Source organism: Leuresthes tenuis, unplaced genomic scaffold (assembly GCF_036924035.1).
Source record: "Leuresthes tenuis unplaced genomic scaffold, fLeuTen1.0.hap1 SCAF_9, whole genome shotgun sequence".
Lineage (NCBI taxonomy): Eukaryota > Metazoa > Chordata > Actinopteri > Atheriniformes > Atherinopsidae > Leuresthes > Leuresthes tenuis.
Genome location: NW_027325363.1, coordinates 29,837,345 through 29,862,234, shown reverse-complemented (window position 1 = coordinate 29,862,234; position 24,890 = coordinate 29,837,345). Strand labels below are relative to the sequence as shown.

General features: G+C 40.0%; 1 protein-coding gene across 1 annotated transcript in view; it reads left to right on the top strand.

Moving 5' to 3' along the window:
- epha4l (eph receptor A4, like) overlaps positions 1 to 2,438 on the top strand; it is a 50,494-nt gene extending 48,056 nt beyond the window's left edge. Inside the window, exon 18 of the mRNA XM_072392998.1 lies at positions 1,070 to 2,438. The gene's annotated coding sequence lies outside the window, so the exon portion shown is untranslated. The remainder of the gene's footprint in view (positions 1 to 1,069) is intronic.
- The last annotated feature ends 22,452 nt before the right edge of the window (positions 2,439 to 24,890 follow it).

Here is a 24,890-nt window from a genome sequence, read left to right as displayed (position 1 = left end):
TGCTGGTTAACTTTTGGCCACATTCCAGTTCCCCTTTTTTTTTTTTTAGTTGAAGATGATTTATGTACTCAGATTAACACACTCCCACATGATGATAAAACATGGATGTAGTTTACGCAGCAAGTTAAATCTCTGCTGAGCTCCTCTTACATAAGTGCTATATTGATTTATTTGACTCACTTAGTTGCCAGTTAGTTAGGAACTATAATGAGCTGAAACCATTACAGAGCCTCCTGTTTAATATGGCTGTAGCGGATTATCGTTCCCATCATAATTCACCTGACATCTATTCTTCAGTTCATGTCTATAAAGTTATGAAAAATGTCACGGATGGTGTGTTTTCATAGCTTATTTTTATAATTAAGAACATATATGGTATATGGTATATGGTATAATTAACCTTACAGTTTAGAAGATGGAAGCAACAAACTTATTGAGTGCAAAATACAAGCTAATTGAGTTAGTTGATACACTGTGGTCGGACTAATGAGCTTATTACTTAACAAACCATCTTGGCTGTGTGGATGAATAGTACTTTGTATGATGAGGGTGCTTGTTTTAAGCAGTTAATACCAAACTCAATTTTAAAATCCTCTTGTTTCAGTATAGAAGCATATAGCTAATTTAAAACAAAACATGCAACTCTTTTTAACACATGATATAACAAACAATCAATCAATACGAGGAATGTTGATGAGGTCACAAATTATTTCAGTTGGTAAATAACTCTTGCTGCAGTAGACGGATTCATCTTATAGACTCGCTCTGTAAATGCCTGTTTGTGTGCTTTTTTGTTGTGTGCCAATAAATCAAGGGCATGTTTCACATATTAAGTCCAAACAATAGTATGTGGTACACAAACGTTAATATATTCTGGCCACAAAATCCATATTCCCACTGCAGGCCAGCATTTTGCAGTGTCTGGCTTTGGCACCCGACATTGTTTCTCAGATGAGTCGAATGTTCCATGGGGCTACAGAGCAGGACGCTGACCAGAACTGTTTAGATTCAAACCCACCATGACTGATGCAGCCTCTCATCCCCTGCCCTCCTTTTTCTTTCTGCTCAGCTGCTGCTGTCCATCAGAAACAGGATCGCCTGGCTCGCCAACACAAGAATTCTTCCTCTATAATGTTCTTCTCCTGCTCTCCTCGCTTCCTCTTTGGGGTCTCCTCCAACAACGAGATGACAAATCCATTCCCAAGCGCCTGGGATGTCTGCCGTCACAGCATATCAACTTGACAGCCTATCTACCCTGTGCTTGAAACACTATGAATGATCTTACAGCATAAAAAAGAGACAATAAGAAGAATGTAACATCACTGAGAAATCCTGCTCCAGCTGACAATGTGTGTGTATGTGTTTTTATTTCATTTCATGTATGAGTTTTAGTTTTTTATTGTTCTGTTTGCATGTAGAGTAGTAAGGGTTTGATCTGAGCGTGTGACTGTGGAGTGTGTGTTTGTGCGTGTACCTCTATGGGTGACAGAGTCCTAGAAGAACTATCAGTTATTGTGTCTGTTTTTATGCCACTGTGGTGGTGGTGGGAGTGAGATTACAGAGCTGTATAGATTTTAATTTAAAAGATCCCTTTTTTGCTTTTCGTGTCATCTTAAAAAAGGACAACCTAAAGTGTGTTGCTCATGTTGTGCAAACTCTACCTAGCAACAGCATTTATCAAACAGCTTTCTGGAATGTGACATACAGACATACAGAGACACCGCTAAGTTTGACTGAAAGCCTCCTGCGCATATAAAAGCAGGCAGGAGTTCAGACTCATTCCACGTCAAGGATTAAGCATCTATCTCAATGTGAAAAGGTTGCTCCTGTACACAAAGATCAGAAGAATGAGGGGAACAGTGTCCAAGAACATGCAGCTACAGGTTTAACCCAATGGACTGTATTCCTTTTGGTCCAATCTTTTTCAACTCTACTTACGTGAATGTTTTTGAATTCATGACACTTCATATAATACAGAAACACCTCAGTCCTTAATGCAGCCCTTCAAATCTTTCCATATTTTGGCAGTTTGTCCCTCCTCTTTTGGGGAGGAGGGGGTGTTTCTATAGAAAAAGGACCTGTTTGGAAATATGCAAGACATTTTAGGAAGAGAAGAAAACCAGAATGTACTGTAAAATAATTTTTCTTTTATGTAAATGAGTTTAAAACATGAAAAAGAAGAAAAAAATTAACAAAACACAAGAGTTAATGTTTGTCATTGTATGCCTTCTGATGCCAGATGATCTAGCCATGTGGATCTAACATTCTCTTGATCTTTTTTTTTTTTTTACTTTTGTTTTGGTCAGGAGTTCTAGGTACATGTAACTTATGTCATTTATTTATGTCCTTTTATATCTAGTTTGTAAAATAATAGCCTAAAGTGAAGAAAATAAAGGAGTGCCAAAATGCATTCTTATTAAAGTAGAAACTACCCAACAGTCTCTGTGCCTTTGTTCATGCACTCACATGCGCTGCAGTACAGCATGTCATATGTTATTTCAGTCATTATATCTGTAGAGGAGAGCTGTTTACTGATTTATATGATCTCATGCAAAGGGAGTTAGTAATAGAGGGAAAAGGCTAGAGTATCACATCCAGCAGTTTCTGTGCCCAATCTTTGCTTTGTGTTTGTCACTGTTGTCTGAGTAAGTAAGGCAGTCACACACATGCACACACGCTGATTCAAAAGCTCTGGCTTTTGGCAGTTTGATTCCTCTGTTGCACATGTTCAGCAGATTACACGACTCTGGATTCAGACTTGGCCCTCAGCTCCTCTTAGGCCTTGAGGCAGCAGCTAACGCCGCTCGCCGCACTGCGTGTTTATGTGTAATCAGACTGACATCTGCTTCCTGCTCCCATTTCCAGCAGCGATAAACCTCTGATTGTCCTGAGTCTTGATAAGAGGCTGGGAGAGGAGGGGAGTGGGAGGATGGTTTTGAAAATTAAGTTCATGTAAACCCCGAGCCAAATAGTGTTTCACACACTTCCTGAGACATCGACAGCAAAAGACCCACTTACATGAAAGGCCTGACGTTTGTAGTGAGAGATGTTTATCAGCTTCAGGGGAAAATGTGCCTCCACTGCAGACTCTTGGAAAGCTTAACGGGGAAAGTCAAAGATTAGAGCAGTTGACAGTGATCAATTTAAGGCAAGATGTGAACTTTTTTGTTCTTTTTGATGTCGATAAGTTGAGGTGGTATTGAACAGAAACAGATGTAAGAATAATTGTTTGTGTGACGTTTACATTCTTATACAAATTACTATAAGCTTGTGGGATAGTGTGTAAGGTCATTCCTTAAAACATCAACCCTATGGTGGCACAAACAGCTAACTCACAAAAATTAATCACACAGACTTATGTACTGATGTTTGTCCATCCTATCTAGTTGAGACATTTCACTTTGGACCAAAGTGGAATCAAGCTCAAAGATGAAGAAGGCATAAAACAAAGGGAAAAAAGATGGGGCGAATGGGATAAATGAATTCCAAACTGAAATTAGAGAGGAGGAAAGAAAGAGTGAGATGAAGAGATCCAGACCATGAGACTGTAGAAGAGCAGGGAAATATGGCTGTGTATTAGACAAAACAAATTCAGTTAATATCAAATATGATGGAACTTCTTAAATTCTCGAATTTAACAGGGTGCCAATGATGAGAAGCTAAAACTGGAGAAATATGATCTCTCCTATTAGTTCTCATCAGAACTCTGGCTGCAGCATCTTGGATCAGCTGGACGCTTTTCAGAGAATTTTTGGGACAGCGCAATAATAAAGAATTACAGATGTTCAATCTTGAAGTAAGAAATGCATGGAGCAGTTTTTTTGCATCACTCTGAGACGGGATTTTCCTCATTTTATGTGAAAGAAGCCACTGCTGGAAAACATTTTTATATGTGTATCAAAGGTTAGATCTTATTAAAAAATAATTCCAAGGTTCCTTACTGTAGTACTAGAAGAGCAGGAAATGTCATCTAGAAAAGTTTATAGTTAGAAAAGATCCTTCCTGAAGTGCTTAGGTCCAAAGGCAACAACTTCAGTTTTGTCTGAATTTAGGAGTACAAAATTCAGAGTCATCCAGACAGGCTTGTAGTCTAACCAACTGATTGGTTTAATCTGGTTTCATAGAAAGGTATAGATGAGTATCATCAGTATAGCAATAGAAATTTATGCCATGCTGTTTGATAAGAATACCTAATGGAAGCATAAAATACAAGTTGATGATATGTGAGAGACTATTGCTGTTGTTAGCTTGGAGAGTTTGACTGGACAAAAACAGTCAGGTCCTAAAGATACTTCTAAAGCTGCTGTACCCCCCCCCCCCCCCCCTCCCCCCGTTGCAACTCTTTAATTGTGCGCATGCGCATTAGCTGCAAGCTGCCTGTTGCAAAATCTATTTCCCCCTCAGGGGATTAATAAAATATTTTCTGATTCTGATTCTGGCAGTAGTGGGAAGGATTCCATGAGTCTTCTCTCAAATAGAAACCGTTTCATTGGTAAAGAAGGTCATGAAGTTATAACTACTGAGAAGAATACCTGGCTCAACAGAACTCAGACTCTTCGTCAGCTTGGCTACAGTGCTGAAAAGAAACCTGGGATTGTTCTCATTCCCTTCTATCAATGCCGAATAGCAAGCAGTTCTGGCTTTATGAAGGGCTTATGTCAGTAAACTATCTTCCCAGACTAATTGAGACTCTTCTAAATTAGAGGAACCCCGTTGTCGTTCCAGCATTCTTGCAGTCTGCTTTAAAGCACCAGCTGTGAATTATACCAAGGAGCCAGCCTATTCAGACTGATTTGCCCAATGTTGTACACATTGAAAATCAAGTGCTGTCAACAAAACAATCATGTTCTGCGGAGGCAAAGTTTAGGTAGCTACACTCTGTTGTTGCACATGACAGTGAAGATAATTATAATGGTTTTATTTTAATCAAATTTGGTACAACATTCTCTGAGAGACACTTACTATAAATACATTTCGTCTCAGATGCTGTGTTGTCAAGTAATATAAACTCACATTAAGTTGGAGTGAAGACCCTGGCATGGAGACTCAGAGGCAGAAGAGACAGATGATGTGCAAAAAGCTCATTGTAGACAGAATGTCTTTTCTGTGATGATCGGCGGTGTGGAGAGTCAAGCGTGGAGATCAGGTGGCAGAGGCAGGATGGCAGCACAGTCACAAAAACACAGGTAAGAACCCTAGGGGGCAAAAATATCAGGCAAAAACACAGGAGGGTGAGACTTCTAAAAACATTAGCCAAGCTTTACTACATAGAATACTGAACTCTCTGGCGATGAATGGATTTGAAGGCCAGGTACATATACACAGTAGGTAATCAGGGGAAAATGGAGAACTGGTTTGTCAGGGCTGCTGCGCTGTGTCCCACCTCCTGCCTGTAGATTTAAGATGAGGGGGAAAAAACAACAACATAAAAATGTAGCTGTGACACCCAAAAGCTGTCAAAAACTGATTATTGAAGACAGGGTTATGATGAAAATACTCTTAATTATTCACTCTCAATGCCATAGGTTAGCACAAGATCAAGAGTACGTGTAAGAGAGTGAGGGTATGTTTAAGCAAAGTGCATTTTGAGAAAATCCAATTGAATCTAATATTGAATTAAAATTCAAATTTAGGCTGTCATTTTCAACATCTACATAAACATCAAAGTCCCCCATTACAAAGATCTATAATCCGCACTAACTGAAATAAAAAATCTGAGAATTCAGACAGAAACTCAGAATAAGGGCCAGGTGGACAACTGCTTTCAGTTTACTTATCAAATCAAATTGTATTTATATGGCACCTTTCATACTTTCAAAGCAACACAAAGTGCCTCACAGACGCTAAAAACAACAATGATAAAACATACCAACCCACCCACCCCCATAAATACCCAGAGAGACACTGAGACAAACAGACACACACATGCACACACACAAACACACAAGCTCAGACCCACTGCACCTATCAGACAGAGACATGGCCGGGCACCCAGACCTAAGGCAAGGAAAAAGCCACCTTGGGGGCCGACCACACTGAGAGGGCTCCTGGGCCACGACCGCAGGGAGCGCCACAGAGACAGTCCCGACTCAGGCAAACAAGAGGCCCCACACCAAGGTGCAGAGTCCTCCAGCCACCTGGGCCAGAGCAGTCCACAGGACAGCACCCCCAACAGTGGACCCAAAGCAGCTCCCAGTGTGGTAGGAAACACTGGAGCTAAAAACTGAAAGACTAAAACAGTTAAATAACATAAAAGGGTGTAAAATGAACAAAATAGATATAAAGCTTTTCAGCTCATATAGTTAAAATGTCTAACTAAAACATGGAGTTAAAACATATAATTAAAATAATTATACATAGAATTATACATATTGATTAAAGGGAATAAAGAAAATCAATAAAATCAAATAAAAGCCTGTTTAAAAAGGTGAGTCTTGAGCCTCTTTTTAAAAACATCAACAGTTTCAGTCTCTCAGTAAACTGAAAGTTTAGGTGGTGGCTGTGATTCAGCTGGAATGTTACCCTCTTCTTCATCAGTGCAATCCAACACCTTTGTCAGAAAAGCTTTTCTCATTCAGCAGAGCAATTTGCGTTTCTGACAAACAAAACTTTTCTTCCTCAGGCAGAAAGATCCCAGCAAAAGTTTCAGGTGCTCTGACATGTGAACCCTTTTATGTCCAACACAGAAAGCAGAACAGAGACAATCTAATATTAGGATCATTGTTGAGTTTGCTTTCTAAATTTATGATTTATTGAATGAAGGTTCTTATCTAACCAAAATATTCAGATGAGCATCCTTTCATGGCTCACACAGGCAAAGCACTCCATTTTAGTTCTGATACTAAGATTGACAAAAGCAGAGTTGTCATTGCTGTAAAAATATGTCATCACTGTTCTTTCCTAATTTCATATAACAATCCTGTCACTTTAGACCCTCTTTTACACACACACACACACACACACACACACACACACACACACACACACACACACACACACACACACACACACACACACACACACACCAACACTACCACAGTTTAATTAAAAAACCCTCAGGTGAAGTGGTAGCCCTTAAACCAGGCTTAACTCCAACAGCAGCTCCAGCAGCTTCCGTCATTGAAGTCCTGTTCCCTGGGTTCCTTTGTTTCATAATTCAGTTCCTTAATTTCAGATAAAACCCCTTGACCTGCTCTTTAGACCACACAACCGCACAACCGCTCACACTTATTTTTTGTTCTTTGGTCTGTCATAATTAAAGGCATCCTTAACTTCTGCCAGTTTTAGAATTGATAATCGATACACTTCCCACATGCTTCAACCAATTCTGAGTCAAACTATTTTTTTTTATTTACCTTTCAGGAGATCAATTGGCGTTTTTGCTATTCTACAGTCGTAATGTATGGAAAGATATGAGACAAAAAAATAACAGGTAGAGGAAAATAACGAGTAGAAAGCTTCAGTGGAAAAATGTCTGGGCTGAGCCTCTGAAACGTCTGAGCGTATTGATCGAAAGGTTTCCAGTACAGAGTTAACCTTGTGTCTTATCTGTAAGGTATTACCTCTGAGGGCTTCCGATGTAGCACTGCCATGGAAGGTTTTGTGCTTGAACAAAACAGCAGAAAACTTTGAAAGCATGTGTCCCAATTTAGCTGAGTTTGAAATCACTCAGTTCAGAGCCAGTGTAACTATCCTATGCATTTGGTTCAGCAGACAGAGACGACTGCACGCAATGACCCGCCAACAACAACAACAACAAAAACGCTCACAGGAGAAGCCTCCTCCACTGAATGGGAAAAAAAGGTATGAACTGGAGACAAAAAACAAAGGTCTGATTCAAAGAGACAAAGCAAGAAAGAAAAGGGAGGTAAATTAGAGGTAAAGTAGAGGGGAAAGTGAGAGAATATTGGTAAAGAAACTTTATACTTTAATACAAACCTGAGAACACCTTTTGAATGATTCAACATGCTGAATCAGCACTAGGTCTGTTAGTCAGCACGGCTACATGTACAGTTGTGTTGAGCTGAGGTTACAGCTACTTTTGACAATTAAGCTACTTTTGAATGTTAGAGGACATCTTTGTGGTGTGTTTAAGTGAAAGAGTGAGAGTTGGGGCTCCTGTTGTTGTTACTGGCTCTACATGCCAGTTTTAGGATTCTCAGCAGTCCATCAATGTGTGCTTACACAATTAAATTTAATTAAATTTAATTCCGTTGCCTCTGGTGATACAGTGACTTTTCTTCTGAAGTCATTTAAGATGACATTTGACTTTTATCTAAATAACATCACAAATATCTGATGGATTGCAGCAACATTTGGCACAAAAATTGTTCTTTGATAGCCATGGTTGTTTGTCTCTTTGTTGGTCCTTGGATGGACTGATAACCTGTGACCTGTCCAGATGTACATCACCTCTGGCCCAATCACAGCTGAGATAGACTCCAGAAATCCCACAACCCTAAAAAAGAGAAAGCAGGTACAAAAAAAATGGATATATGGATGAATGGATGGATGAATGGTCTCAAAGTTGTACTTTTAAAGATTTTTGGAAGATTCTCTCATCTTATAGCTGGTGCATCATCTGATCAAACTTTAATTTTGCTGATAACTGAGTGGTTAATGTGCATCCGTGCATAAATGCCTTCAAATAGTGTCTCTCCAGTTCAGCTCCTGGTTGGCTTGTTCTTTGCTGCCGTCTAACTTTGCATTTTCTGCCTCTGTCCACATGTAATTTATAAACACTTTAAGCTCTTGGTGTCATTTTACACAGCCATGTACATAAAACAAGTGGTTAGAATAAAAGTACAAGGCAAGATGTTATCCTCTCACTCTATGCAGTGTGCAATGACCCACATAACTACAGAAACACGTATTAAAAACACCCGACATGACTTGGTGTGCAATAACTGCCTCTTTATGTGTACAGATAGAGCCAGACCTCCTATATGGTCATTATTTCATGTGTGTAACTCCATAACATCTTGGAATGGCTGTGGACTCTCACCTCAGTGTTCCAGTGAAGTGTGATGTTGCAGACATGAAGGCTTTTACATGATAAAGGGATTTTAGTGGAGATCTGGATAAAGAGTGACTTCTTCTGTTTATGAGTTTACTGTTCAGCACCTAAAAAAACAGTTTTAACAAAAATGTATTTTAACTCTCAACATCTGTGTAGATAGAAGAAAGATAAAACTGAGAGACAGCAAAGCCAAATCATGAGCTGACTTGTGTGTGTGCGGTCAAACACAACTGGACTTCATGTTTGTTGGGATTACAGAATTCATTGTTTTGACAATGATGGTTACAGCAAACCTAAATAGTTATGTCTTTGCTCAAGGCTGCAGACACCAAAGCAACAGCGGAACAAACCTTTTAATGAGCTATCCTCAGACCTCCACTTGCTTTGTGTGGGAAACTGTCTCTCTCAGGCAGGATCCAGTCTGAAAATTGTACTGTTGGGAGAATGTGGAGCTTTATCAGCCCAACCAGACTAATCTCAGCTCCCGGCCACAGGGTGCTGGCGGGTGGCCTCTTCCCAAATGAAGGCGAAGGGAGGTCACCTATTTGCCCACTCGATCTCTTCTTATCCAGACGAACTGGTCACAGTGCTGGTTCCACCTGATAAGCTGACCTTTGGCTTTTCTGAACACAGACACGCTAAATACAGCAAAACTCTTTCCCCTGCCATCAGGTATCTTGTCTTGGACACCTTAGTGTGCTGGAAGGTTAAGAAGCATATAGGAGTGATGATGACTTTACTCCCATCCCTGCCAGTAAGAAGAAAGTTAATCAAGTCAGCCCCTACTCTCCTCTTCCCCCTTTCTCATATGGCCTGATGAAGGTTCAGCAGGCTATCAACTTCAGCAGAAACCTGGTTATCACAGTGAAAACAATGTTCTGATGACTGTCTGATAGACTGAGATGAACAGACAGCTGTGTATATATAGAAAGACAAAAGGAGAACATCGAAAAAAAGAAGCAGGAAGAAAATTCATGAAAGAAAAACTTGGGAGACAATCGGGTGATTCCATTCAAAGTCTTTGTCGTTGCCTACAGTTTCTTTTAACCTCATTTCATTAAAAAACCTGGGAAAAAAGTAAGAGAGTGGGTGAAAGACAGACAACAAGAAAGTAAAAGCACCTTGTGACACAACAACAATCCATCATCCGCTGGTTTGATCCAAATAGTGAGAAAAAGGAGTCTAGATTAAAAGAGACAGAGAGCTCAGTGTACAGACACATCCAGTGTACAGACACACCCACATGTGTGTGTCTGCATGCCAGTGCACACATGAGCTATCGGTCTTAATCCGGTTTTCAGCAGGTAGGAGAGTGGAATCAAAATAGCAGCCATACCATGAAGACTCTGGGACAACATTCCATGATAAGATCACCTACAGAGAAATACTGTATGTAAACGCTTAGCTTATTGGAAGGTAAGACCTCTTTCATGTCTGTCTGATTTTGGTTAACATGGGATGTGTGTATTTGCGTGATGACAGATAATCGGGTTTCATATTTCACATTACAAATGGATTAAAACAGCTACAGTTATGCCAATACAAATACCAACAGGAGAGTGGTTTGATGCAACAATGTATACACAGCAGACTTATGACCAGAGCAACCATAGTCCATCACTGATTTTCCTTGATTACATAAATGCTTTTATCTTCAGCAGCCCACTGAGGCCTGCCTGTTTTTTTGATACCTTGATCCATACCAATAACTATTATTACTTTTGACAAGAAAATGTAAGACTTCTCCAAGCAAGTTTTTGCCATTCCTCATGCAAAAAGGAGCCCTAGTCAACCTTCTGGCTTCTTATATGAAATGATGGCTAGCCTCCAGGCCTGAAACAAAAAGTTTTGCCTGGTGTGGGACCGCTTCGTGTTAATAGTGTTTGGATTGGTTTCACATCCACAGACATGCAAGTTTGAATTACCTACAGCATCTAACTGAAGGCCAGGAGGTACAGTATGATCTGCCAAAGGGGCCTGGAGTATGCTGGGTTTGACTCCAGCCCCTTAGAAACCCTAAATAAGTTTCAGAAAATATAAAGAATAACTCAATAAAATGTCCTGGTCCTTTTTGTAGTTTAGAAGTCAGTAAAAATGGCTGATATTGTGCTCGTATTTGCCTGCATTTTTATTCACAATTCTTGCTCCTGGTCTCTCTCAGCTTGCATCATATTTAAGACATCATTCACTTTCTGAACTCCAGCCCCCACTGTCCTAGCTCCTGCAGCCCTATTGCAGTGAGGGATTCTGGGGCAAAGCAGGGTTCTTCACCCACACACGACCCCATCGACTGAGCCGTTCTCCACTGGCTACATGATGGATACTGGCCTTGGCTAACTAAACTCCTGAGTCCAAAAAACACCTAAGGCTGGCTGTCTAGTTGGCTGCAGTGTGTGTGTGTGTGTGTGTGTGTGTACAGTCAGCCCTGGAGACTGAGTACAAATATTTGTGCAGGAATCAGGAACAGTGGGTTTGTGTATGTTTGTAAGGAAACATGCTTGTGGCTCTAAAGGTTGAAAACAGCAAACATTTTGAGTAGTTTAGGTGTGTACTGAAGGACTGTGTGCTTGTGTGTATCTGGTGAGCATGTGCACATAAAAAAGCTTTTTCACTTCAAATACCAACAGTACGCGTGCTTTACATGAGCTTGTTGGTGTGGGATTTGATCATTTTTAAACTTTTTTTAAACTTGACTTGTTGACTTTGATGCTGTGAGACTGCAGTGCACACTGATGGAGACAGGGCTTTGTCACAATAGGATTACAGCGAGGCTAATTGAATGAAATGGTTCATGTTTTACTTCGCTGATTAGACTGCTTGCTCCTTTTGAACCCATGACACAAGTCATACATTCCATTAAGTAGCCATAAGAGGCCAACGGTAAACAACACATGAGTTAAATAAGAAGTCAAAAGGAAATCCTAAGGCATTAATCATTTTAAGTGACAGTAATATGAAATCCACTGAAATCCATAATTTACTAAAGATTTAAATTTCAGATCATGTCAGTAACCTTTATTTTCAGCTCAGCTTTGTATTCTGCACCTATTAATAACTGTAATTGCTATAGCTTTACTATCATTACTGCAGGTCAGTGGACCCATCTGGGGAACTTATGGCAAGACTATCACCATGGAAACCAGTCTTTGCTCTTATTAATTGGCAATTAAACTGGGTCAAGGAGCATTTCTTAACAAACCACAGAGGTCTACTAACTTAAACTTCCTTCTCATCCAACAACCATACTCTGTCTCATGAGAATCTATGATATTAGCATATTAGCATTTTAAGGAAAGGTGAAACGTGGACGAGAGATAAAGTGGAGGAAAATAGCAAAAAGTCCAAATATACTGTGTTCATGCAGTGAAGGAAAGGAAAACTTATGCGTGTCTAAAACAGCATCTCCTCAGACTGCAAGACAAACCAGTGAAATATGTCAGTGACCAAACTTAGCAGAGTTGTCACAGATGGTTGAACAGAGTATTTTCACCAAAATGGAGGTTGTTGACGTTTGTGATACATCCAGCTGCACTTTCCAAATAGCATGAAGACGGGTTATGAATATATAATTCTGTATATGATCTGGAGCAGAGTGGCTCTGCTACAGTCCAAGTAAACAGGTTTTCTTAAAGTTTTTGTTTCTTTGTTTGAAAGTTAACGTTGTCTTCTGGCTTTCCATGTTTTATATTTTAGTAAACTTTTTTTTTCTGATTTCTGTGACGGTCAGGAGAAGGAGGTCCGTGGTTCACCACCAACCTATCTGTATTTCTTACAGTAAAACAGTTATTCACATTGGCAGTAATGACACAGGGTTACACCAATCGGCACGTTTAGCCGCATGTCATCCTTCAAATGGTGGCTGTCTACGTGGTGTCCATCAAACAACGTGGGCTACATAGATAATTGGAATTCTTTCTGGTAAAAACCTAGTCTGATTAGGAAAGACGGCAACCATCCCACGATGGAAAGAACAGCTCTCATATCTAGATATATGGCCAAATGTTTTAGTCATGCATAAACATGACAAGACAGGGTTGAAACCGCAGAGTTGCAGTCTTACACACTTCTCTGCAGCTTCTCGTCTGCTGCTGTCCCCTCCAAACCCCATAAGGACTGTTTGCTCCAAGCAACACACAGAAAACCTCCAAGAAATGAAGATGAAAAATTTAACTGAACAAAAACATAAAACTACTGAATGTGGTTTGCTGAATTAGATTTCTCCTTTCTAAGTCTCTGTTAGTGACTGACTTGATTGATGATCATCACATTGATATATTTAGTCTTACAGAAAGGAGGATCATGTTAGCATTAATGAATAAACTCCCTCTTGCTATTAAAATTTTTACATTCCATGTCAAAAAATTTAAATATGTCTAATGTCTAAAATATCTAAAAATATTACTCTTGATCCAGGAGTGATGGCTAATTATCAACCTATATCCAGTTTCCTTTCTATGTCTATTGTTCTTGAGAGAATAGTTGCAGCTCAGTTCTGTGATCATTTACACGGAAATAATCAGTTTGAAGAGCTTCAGTCAGGATTCAGAGTGCATCATAGCACAGAAACAGCAGTTACCAATCATCTCCTCTTAGCCTCTTAGCAGATTTGTGTTTATGCTTATACTGTTTGATTCAGTGTTGAATTTGTTGCATTTGATATGATCGATCACAACATTCTACTGCAATGACTTCAACATGTTATTGGGAGTAAAATAATTGCATTAGGCTGGATTAAGTCATATCTATCTGATAGATTCCAGTTTGTTCTTGTAAATGAAGAATCTTCTTCACACACCAGAGTAAATAATGGAGTTCCTCAGGGTTCAGTGCTTGGACCGATTCTTTTCACTTTATACATGCTTCCATTAGGTACTTTAGTATCACTTTAGTAGACAGCGTGGCATAAATTTCCATTGCTATGCTGATGATGCTCAGCTATACCTATCTATGAAACCAGATGAAACTGATCAGTTAGTTAGACTGATGATTAGAAGCATGTCTTAAAGACATAAAGACCTGGATGACTCTGAATTTTCTGCTCCTAAATTCAGACAAAACTGAAGTTGTTCTCTTTGGACCTGAGCCCTCCAGGAAGGCACTGTCTAGTTATATACTTTTCTAGATGGCATTTCCTGGTCTTCTGGTACTACAGTGAGGAACCTTGGAATTATTTTTTAACAGATTTTAACCTTTGATGCACACATAAAACTGGTTTCCAGCACTGCCTTCTTTTAAATAAAATTGGGAACATCTTGTCTCAGAGTGATGTAGAAAAACTGCTCCATGCATTTCTTACTTCAAGATTGAACAACTGTAATTCTTTATTATTGTCCCAAAAATTCTTTGAAAAGCCTCCAGCTGATCCAAAATGCTGTAGCCAGAGTTCTGATGAGATCTAAAGATCATGTTTCTCCAGTTTTAGCTTCTCTTCACTGGCTCCCTGTTAAATTCAGAACAGAATTTGAAATTCTTCTCCTCACATACAAAACTCTTAATGACCAAAGCTCCACCATTTGTTAAAGATCTCATATTTGGATATTTTCCAAACAGAGCACTTTGGTCTCAGACTGCAGATTTACTTGTGGTTCCCAGAGTTTCAAAAAGTAGAATGGGAGGCAGCGCCTTCAGTTATCAGGCCTTCAAGATTAGGCTTAAAACTTTCCTTTTTGAAAAAGTTTTAGTTAGGGGTGGCTCAGGTGACCCTGAAACATCTCAGTTATGCTGCTATAGGCCTAGACTGCTGAGGGACTTCTCAAAATGTACCTCTCCTCACTTTACTTTCCATGTGCATATGACATTATTGTTGTCATACACTTGTGTTTCTCTTTCTCAGCAGGTATCCCCGGCCTGGTGTTTTGGTGTTTGTCATCCTCTCTTTCCTGTCCTCTCAAACTCCAGCCAGTCAAGTCGAATAACCGCCCTTCCTGGTTCTGATGGAGGTTTCTTCTTGTTAAAAGGGAGTTTTTTCTTTCCACATATGTCTTACGCACACACAGGATGGGGGATTAAATTGAAGAGAAATTTCAGTGCAATCTATTGAGCTCCTTAGCTAGGCAACTTTTTTAAAATTGGCTTTGTATGTATGAATTGGACTAGTTGAATTTAATTGTATTTCATTGGATTTGATATAATTATGATTAGATTACAATTATGATTAGATTACAATTAGATTCTAATTGGCTTGAATTGAATTGTATCTTTGAAGTGCCTTGAAATGACATTTGCTGTAATTTGGCACTATGTAAATAAAATTTAAATGAATTGAGCTGAACTGTAAATTACAAACCATCTTTTTTTTTTTTTGCTTTCACCAGCTGTTTAGCTAAGTTTCACAGACAATATTTTATTTGGATAGGCACGGAATTAACTTAGTTATGGTAAGGAAAAGACCATTGATTGGTTTATTATGATGAAATTAACCATGCAAGATGTAATGTGATGGTTTGAAACTACCTATGCTTTTTAACTACCTTTACAACTTCTGCCAAGTTCCTCCCTTCCAAGTTCTTCCCTCGAGACATCAGACTCTGCCTCCTCAGTGGAGGATATGGTGGTGGGATTGAGAAGACCCTCAAAATGTTCCTTCAACCACTTGATTATATCCTCAGCTTGCAACAGTTCTCCACCCAGGTCAAGCACAACCTGGGATGGACCCTGCTTTCCCTTTCAGAGCTATCAGATGGTTTGGAGGATCTCAGGCCAACCAAAATCCACCTTCAAGGCCTGGCCGAATTCCTCCCAGACCCGACTTTTAACTTCGCACAACACTCAGTGGGTTTACCTGATGAGATTAACGAAGAGCAAGATGAAGCTACATCCCTCTACATTTGTGATGAGCATGGTTATGGCACAAATGCGATGCACAACGGCACATTCTCCATCACGTTGTTTGTTTTTTTCTGACGGCACCGACAACAACAGTCATATCGTCTCCTTCTACTTCCGGCTGACGATCGTAGGAAAAAATCTCGAGCATGCACAGAACGCTCGATCCGATCCACTGTCGTCAACATGCACGTTCAGTGGGCAATTGGATCGAGTTATCTCGGGGTCTTAATTCGATCGCAAGTAACCCGATCTGATTCGATTTCTTGTCAGATTAAGCTGTCTACATGAGCTGAATAACTCAATCTTATTGTAATTTAGCCATTAATCCAATCTGATCGCACTGACTGTAGCCTTCTTTGGCCATTTGGTACCTGTCAGCTGCTTCAGATGTCCCCCAGGTTGCCCTCTGGTTGCAGCTGCCATGACAGGCATTGATGACCTTCTGACCACAGCTCTTGGAAGCCGTATCCACAATGGAGGCTGAACATGGCCCATTCAGATTCCATGTCCCCAAACGTCCCTGATATGTGTGGAAAAACTGTGATCCCGAAGGTGTGATTTGAAGATCTTCAAGACAGAGGCCTCCAACTGACATTCCCAATTCACACTTACTACTCATTTGGGCTTACCAGGTTTATCCGGCAGTCTTTCACCACCAGATCCAACTCACCTCCAGGTGGTGATCATTATAATGCAAGGAGTTGGGAGTGAAAGACCAAGCTCAATATCCGTTTTTACGAATATAATATCCAAAAATTTATTTTTAGGTTTTCAATTAATTTGAAGGATTATGTGCTTCCTCTGTGGGTCACAAACAGCAGCTTTTTCTAAATCCTCATTGGACACACCCGACAAAATCAAGATTAAAAGTTTTTATTGTCATATGCCCAGTAGAAACATGTTTCCCTGTACATTGAAAAACTTTGCTGTCTGCAAGAATGCCAGTCAAATGAGTAAAAAATGCTATATACAGTAAAAAAAAAAGCTATATATAGTAACATATGTTACATACAAAATACAAATAAACAGAAGAAGAAGAATATATATATATATATATATATATACACTGAATAGTGCAAAATCAAATGTAAACATTGTGAAGTTATTGGTAGTGCAATTTGTTAGTTGTTATGGAGTCTAATGGCAGTGGGGAAAAAAAAAAGTTATTGAGCCTGGTGGTCCTGCATTTCACACTTCTGTAACTAAGGCCTGAGGGGAGAAGTGTGAACAGTCCATGTTGGGGGTGGGAGGGTCTTTGATGATGGAGGCAGCTCTCCTGTGGACTCTGCAGTTGTAGCTGTCCTGATGATCCTCTCAACTGTCTTTACCACTCTCTGCAGGCATTTGCAGTCCATAACAGTGGCACTGCCGTACCACACAGTGATGCAGCTGGTCAAGATGCTCTCAACAACGCAGCTGTAGAAATTCTAAGCTGACATGCCAAACTTCCTGAGCCTCCTCAGAAAATACAGCTGCTGTTGAGCCTTCTTCACCAGCTGTGTGGTGTTCACTGTCTAGGTGAGGTCCTCGCTGATGTGAACCCCCAGGTATTTGAAGGTGCTCACCCTCTCCACCGCAAGCTCTCGGATGAGTAGTGGCTTATGAGGTCTTCTCTCCTTCCTCATGTCCACTATATTCTCCTTCATCTTGTTCGTGTTGAGGATGAGGTTGTTGTCCTGTAGGCCGCTTCATCCCCGCCGGTGATACGTCCTGTCACTGCAGTGTCAAACTTCAGGATGATGTTGTCCTTGTGGGAGGCAACACAGTCGTGGGTGAAGAGGATGTAGAGGACAGGGCTGAGGACGCAACCCTGTGGGATGCCCACGTTTGTGATGATACTGGCTGAAGTCCTGTTGCCGATCCTGACAGAGGGGCCTGCCAGTCAGAAAGTACAGTCACAGTGGGTAGGGTTCAGGCCAAGAGCAGACAGTTTATGGGTGAGCTTTTGGGGGATGACCGTGTTGTGGGCGGAGCTGTAATCAACAAGGAGCATCCTGATGTAGGAGTCTTTGTTTTCTAGTTGGGAGAGGGAGTAGTGGAGGGCAGCAGCAACAGGGTCTGAGGTGGATCTGTTGGACTGGTAGGCATACTGCGAGGGATCCAGGGGGTCTGTCATGCTGCTCTGAATGGAGGCCACTATCACTTTCGCAAAACACTTCATTATGATAGGAGTGAGTGCTACTGTAGTCTGTAGTAATTAAGGCAGGTGGGTGGGCTTTTCTTGGGGAGGGGGACGATTGTTGTGGTCTTGAAGCAGGAGGGGACGGTGCTCTGGATGAAGGATAAGTTGAAGATGGAGGTGAGAACATCTGCCAGTTCGTTGGCACATGTTCTGAGGGCACGTCCAGGGATGTTGACCGGCAATGCTGCCTTGCTGATCCCTGTTGACCCTCTACAGGGTTTTGAGTATCTGGACTGAGGATACTGCCAGATTTAAATGCAGTGGAGCGAGCACGCAGCATGCGCCATACCTGACTGTTGATCTTGGGCAATCAATTCCTTAAGTTGTGTCATGACCAAGCATGACTGGGGAAAAACTCTTAAATCAATGGTTCTCCCCTGCCAGTTTACAAAGAAGAAAATATATAACAACTTAGTGAATTAAAATAATCATAAGGACCACTGTTAGCCCGGTTTTTTCATTGGAAGCTCAAGAACAAGCTGGAGAAATCGTTTATTAAAAAAGTATTTATTAGTGGTCACAAGTAGAGTATATTGCAGCGCTGGACTCGGAGTGCCAGAGCTCCCGCAGGAAATCCGTCAGGCCGAGCCCCGTTATCCGGAAACATGTTATATTTATATTCAGCTTTATCTCACAGAAGTTGTATTCACACTTGTCAGAGTATAATTGGCCAGTTTTGGGTGACATGCTCAGGCCAGCTGCTGTCCTTGTTGTGTTCTTTGGATGTGATAAACAATGTGTGTGTGTGAGTGCTGTTTTAGGCGTGGATCTAATGGACCAGACCTATCTGCCCTAATAGAGATGTTTTGTCTGACCCAGTTGTTTATGTCCTTCTAAGGTCTTGGACCATCTAAGGTCATCTGTTGTGCAGTATGAGCAGAGTGGAAAAGTAACAGCTAGGAACATAGGTTATTTAGGAAAATACAGAATATGAATTTATAATGTCTAAGATCAAAGCCAATTATAACAACTCCCCCTTTTGACATGATTTAATCATGTCAACTAAATGAGGTAGGACCGTTATATTCTGTATTGTGTAACACCTGTTAGCGGCAGCCAACTTAGCAGGTCCCCAAACTGCAAGTGGCCACCGACCTTGAGGTGCAGCACAACCAGACAGGAGATTCTTGTTATCCCCCTTTTGATACAACTTCATTATGTGAGCTGTTATGTGTAAGCTGTTCTTCTTTGCGATTATCAGCAGCAAGCAAGTTTTCATTGCATATGCATGTGTAAAACAATTGTAATGCGTTAGCTAAACCGTTCTGTATCAGGAGTGTTTATCATGATGCTGGGAACAGAACCTCTTTCCCAGAATAGTTCAACCTTCATTACTCAACTGATCATAACTCTGCAATGAGCACATTTCATAAAAGCTATAAGTATCACGCCTGTACGTGTATGCAAGGAATAAATCAATAAATGTTTCAATATGTCTTAAAATTAGTGTGTGTATGTGGCCCCGAACCCAATCTCTGTGTAGAATCTTAGTTCATTTTGGCCCAAAACTATATGTGGTTTAAGCAGTGGCAAGACCCTGCTCACCCATAAGTACCATTACAACACATAATAATAATTAACTAAGCTACAACAATTCATAAAATATTGAAACCCAAAAAGTGCTTAAGGCAATTAACATTACCATCAGGATCGTCCACTGTTCGCAGCGAATAGGAGCGAAAAACCCGATGGCTGATATCCGGGAAAATTCTCCTATGGCCCCATTCCCCCTTGGCGACCGACCACTTAATTACCTTTCAGTGCCTAAGGTCCCGCTCCGAACAGGCGATTCACACCAATGGCAATGGACATATTTATGATTGGCTATGATTAGTACTTGGTCTACTTAAAATCATTAAAGTACATAGGAACATCACAAAACACAACACACAAAACAATACAGTACAGACATTTAAACATGATGTGAATATGAAGATATGACCCTGTTGAGAACAGATGAGTAATGATAGATGTAGTGTAAAAACTGACAATTTCTTTTGAGTGAAAATTTTATGATAACATTGTGCCGAGTGGTGCAGTGCAGCTCAGTCTTCTGGTCCAATCCTGTCACTGCTTGGTGTTTGGTTGTCCTTCTGGCTGAACCTCAGTTCAGCAGTCTGAGCTAACTAGGAAGGAGAGGTTACCAGCACTTCACTTCCACAAAGGGGTCTTTACCACCCGTTTTCCCTAACTAATCTTTTTCTTTGGGACAATTCAGGAGAGCATTCAGATTATTTTGTTGACAGTGGTTGAAGGTTGTGTGGTTGTTCAACCATTATCTTGGCATGATGATCATGCCTCCCAGAATTTCAGACTGACGTCTTGTCAGTCACTTGGCTGTGAGTCCTGTAGAGGTTCTGCTGCCGATGCAGTTAATTTAAGCTGTGGATGAATGTTAGCAGGAGAGAGAACCGAGCAGCACAACATTTCATTTTCACAATGTTCTATATTCAGGAATTCCCTTTTAACAGATTCAATCCCAGTATTCATTGGTCGACCAATTAAGTTTTCATATGAACCCCAAACAAAAACAAATAAATAAACCGAAAAAAAAAAATAAAAATAAAATAAAATAAAAATAAATGAAATGAAAAACAAAACAACTGGCCAGTTGATAGAAACCATGTTTTAGGACAGTACCGTAATACTCACCAACCTGCTGTACAGCATTAATGAGAAATCCAGTACCATCAACTTTTTCTGTGGAAAAACTTGAAACCATTTAGAGAACACAGCAAGACAAAGACAAAACACAAGACAACATAGAACAAAAGACAAAAGGAAGACAACGACTCACAGAATTTTGGGAAAAACTGTTAGTAAACTATGATTAATTGTTGTATCTCCACCCCCCTGATGAGACTTAGTCTCCTCCGTATGTTAGTTCTGCTGAACTCTTCCACTGCAGTTTCTGCTCCTGTGTTGTTGCTGCAGGACAGAAATGTTTGTGGTTAGATTTCATTTTGGGAGCAGCACAGCATCAAGAAAGCAGCCATTTCTTCTCAATGAGTAACTGATTAACCTTTTTGGGATAAATAGTGTCTGTCCTCTTAATTCAACTCAGAGTGCTTTTGATAAAATTTCAGCATGATCTGCTTAATTCTCACTTGTTACTTTATACTAAATTCTATTTAATTCTTACCAGTGGCTGTGTTTCGTGATGCTGAGCCATCCACAGACAGTTCAGGATCAGCATTAATTTTTTTTTTCATTTAAATTAGAAAGACTTCATGTGGTACCAACAGTGTGGCATCAGAGTTTCTTATAACATCACATGATACAATAACATACTTCCATACAAATTAGAATCAAAGACAAAGGTTTATTCTATTTTTCTATTGGTCTTAATTCCTCATTTATTTATTTTTTAGATGAGCCATGTGGCCTTGTGCTGCTAACTTTTTCCTTAGCAGTGCCACAGCATCGCGCTTGTGTTGTCAGACATCAGATCTTTGGTTGGTTATTGATCACTGTTACCTTGCATGCATGCTTTGACCTAAGGGCCCAGATTCTTGATATTATTTTGTAATATTTTTCTTTGCTCATAGCAGTTTTGGAATGTTAGCTAAATTGTTCAGGATCCTTCTTGTTTTTCCTTGACATGAATTAGACCTTTAATTGTGCAGTTCAAAGCTCTGTGCTTTACCTTACTTAGAGCAGCTCTGCCTCAGTTTATTATGTTTTACTTAATCTTTACTTCTTTCTTCCAGTATGTGTGGATGTATGTGGGTGTGTGTGTGCGTATAGATGTGCGTGTGTGTATGTGTGTGTGTGTGTGTATGTATGTGGCCTTGGGTTTCACTGTTTTGTTTTATTTTCTTCTATCTTGTGAAGCACTTTGTGTTACATTTTCTTGTATGAAAAGTGTTGTGAAAATAAAGTTTGATTGATTGATTCATTGATTAAGTGCACCAGATTAAACAACTTGGGTCATCTCCCGTGTAATTTCTCGAATGGACCAGAGCACATGATTAAAACTGTTCTCACAGAACATTTTATTCATCCCATTCATATCCTTTTCTTTCGACCAACATGTCATCACTGAGCACAGATTGGATTGTACATATTGTTTCTCAATAAATTGCAATTGAAGTGGATTGTTGCCATTTTTCAGAGATCTTTTAGTCACCTGGTGTGGCGTGGTGGGAAGAGAGGGTGTGTCCAGATTATTGTTGTAGCTCTTTGTCACTTGAGCTTTTAATGTCTGACTTTCACACAGGAGAGGTGTGAAAATTAGTTATTGTAACCTTTATTGTTTCTGCTACTGTGGTTCTACAGTCTAGTCTCCACAGTAGTGTTTTCCTTTGGTTTCATAGTCAGTGGTCCGTTCAGTCTCTGATAGAGTTTTAGTCCCCGTGGTCTAGTCTTTGTCAGTAGGTGAGGTTCCTAAGTCAGTCCGGACCTCAGTTAATGTTCTTTCGGCAGGATCTTGAGCCTGAGTACAGTGATCCTTGTGGATCCAGTTACTCAGTCTATTCTCAGTCAACCATACCTTTACACAATGTGTTGTAGCTTCTTCGTCCTGTCCATATAGGAGAGGACCAGTTAAGTTTGTTCACTTTCCTGGTCCTCTTCCTTGGTGAGTATTTATGTAACCTGTTGAGATATCCTCATCACCGGGTTATTCTGTTGTTTCACATTCATTTTCACATTCACACAAGTTTCCATACTGTAGTACAACAAGGGGTGAGCCTGTTGGTGCAGTTGTAAATGGACAGGGTGTTTCCTCCCTGTCATGACCTCATGTGGGACAACATGACAACATTCATGGTGGCATTTGGAGTAAATCTTAGGCTAACACAATACGTAGAGCTTCAGCCCAGGTTAACTGTGTGTCTGCACAGACTTCTGTTCGGCCTTTTTGATGGTTCTATTTGCTCTTTTCACTAGTCCTTGTAAAGCTGGGTGAGAGACTGCACCGAGCTTATGTGTAATTCCAAACATCTTTTCTACTTCTCTTAGTTCTTCATTAGAAAAGTGAGTGAGTACCATTGTCTGATCTTATCACTTCTGGTACCCCAAATCTTGGAATAATTTCTCTTGTAAGCCATTTAATGACTTCTTTTCCTTTTTCGGTTTTAGTAGGTGTGGTTTCTACAAATCTAGAAAAGGGATCCACACCCACTAGAAGATATCGTTTACCTTCAGTCCTGTTTGCTGCTCCCATGTCAGTACAATCAATTACTATCTGCTTCCAAGGGGCATCAGGTACTGGGAAACTTGTCTAGTCCTGCTTTGAGATTGAACAGCTTGCAAATTTCACAAGATATTTTATCGTGTCTTTTAGGTGGGGGTGCCACCAGTGTTGTGAAATTAGCGCTGTTACTTTTGAGCTAGCACAGTGTGCTCTATTGTGTGCTTCTTGACATAGCAAATTTAGTAGTCCAGTTGGAGCTACTATTTTGCCTTCATGACTCCTCCAGAGTCTTGTGGAATCCTTTTTTATTTATTTTTTCCGTTCCATGCTTGCTTTTCAGATGGTGCCGCTGCTTCGTGAAGTTCTTTAATGTTTTCTAAACATAATTCTCGTTGTGATTTTACCTCCAATGTTTTCTGAGACATCTGGTTAAATGCAGTATACCCTGCTTTTGTTTTTGCTGCCTTATCTGCCGCATTGTTGCCTCTCGCTACTCTCCCATCTCCCTTTTGATGTCCTCTGCACTTGACTATAGCAACTTGTTTTGGTTCAAGTATGGCATAATATAGTTCGAGTAATTGATTTAAGTGTTTAACCGGGGTGCCTGCTGAGGTCACAAAGCCTTTCCTTTTCCAGTGACACATGTCTGGTATAGAGGCATGTCTTTAACTGTAAACACTGTTTTTGTTTTCATTTCACTAATTTATTCAATGTTTATTGTTAGATTAATTAATATTTATCTGCAGGGTTAGAATTTGCTAATAGTATTAATATAGTGTTCAGATGTACAGCTCTCTGGTTGCTGTGGCTGTTTTTAAATGTGCCATGAAAACAAACCTTGACTTGACTTGTTATGAGTCAGACTTACTGCAGCGCAGCTGTCTTTAAATTTCTTTTAGAGTTTTCTTCTTTAAGAAACTCATTGGTGATATCTGACTCTCGTTGTGCCTTTTATTGCCGTGTTTTTGTTAATTTCCTAATAATCTAACTCACTTTAAACCTTTCTGTAAAGCACTTTGCTGCTCTGTTAAGATAACAGATCAATTGATTCATAGATCTGCTGCAGTTAAATAGTTAAATGGTTTAATGAGATCAAATATAAATACTGATGATGAATATTAACTCAGAATTGGTGAAAATAAGCAGAGGAGAAGTATTTAGATCAGCTAAATTTTAAGTCATGTTACTGTGATCTCTAACACAATAAAGGCTAACCTTTAATGCTTTAAGATGGTAAGAAACTGTCTGACACCTATCTGTCTGACCTTGCTGTTAAATCCTGATATTTTCTAATATGTCATATGGTCTGACTGTCCGGTCTCTGACCTGCTTCAGGTGGAAATCATAAAGTCTCAATTTGTAGAACATCTTTTGTTCAGGCAGTTTTTCCATTAAAGGATCAAAGATTTAAATGCTGTGTTTGTTTGTTTGACTTTAACTTTTTAAGAGAGCTGTTAAATCTTAATTCAACAACAAACTGGTTCTAATGTTTAGTTTTAAACAGTCTGTTCTTCCTGGATTTATTTTGGATTTTTTATTTTGTTATCTCTTCACTGTGATACGTGCATTGAAAAGCGGATTTCAGATTGTCCATTCAATTTGGTATTTCTCCCATTCATCCATCCATCCATTTTCTATACCGTTAGTCCGTTAATCGGGTAGCGGGGGGGAGAGGCTGGAGCCTATCCCAGCAGTCATCGAGCGAAAGGCGGGGTACACCCTGG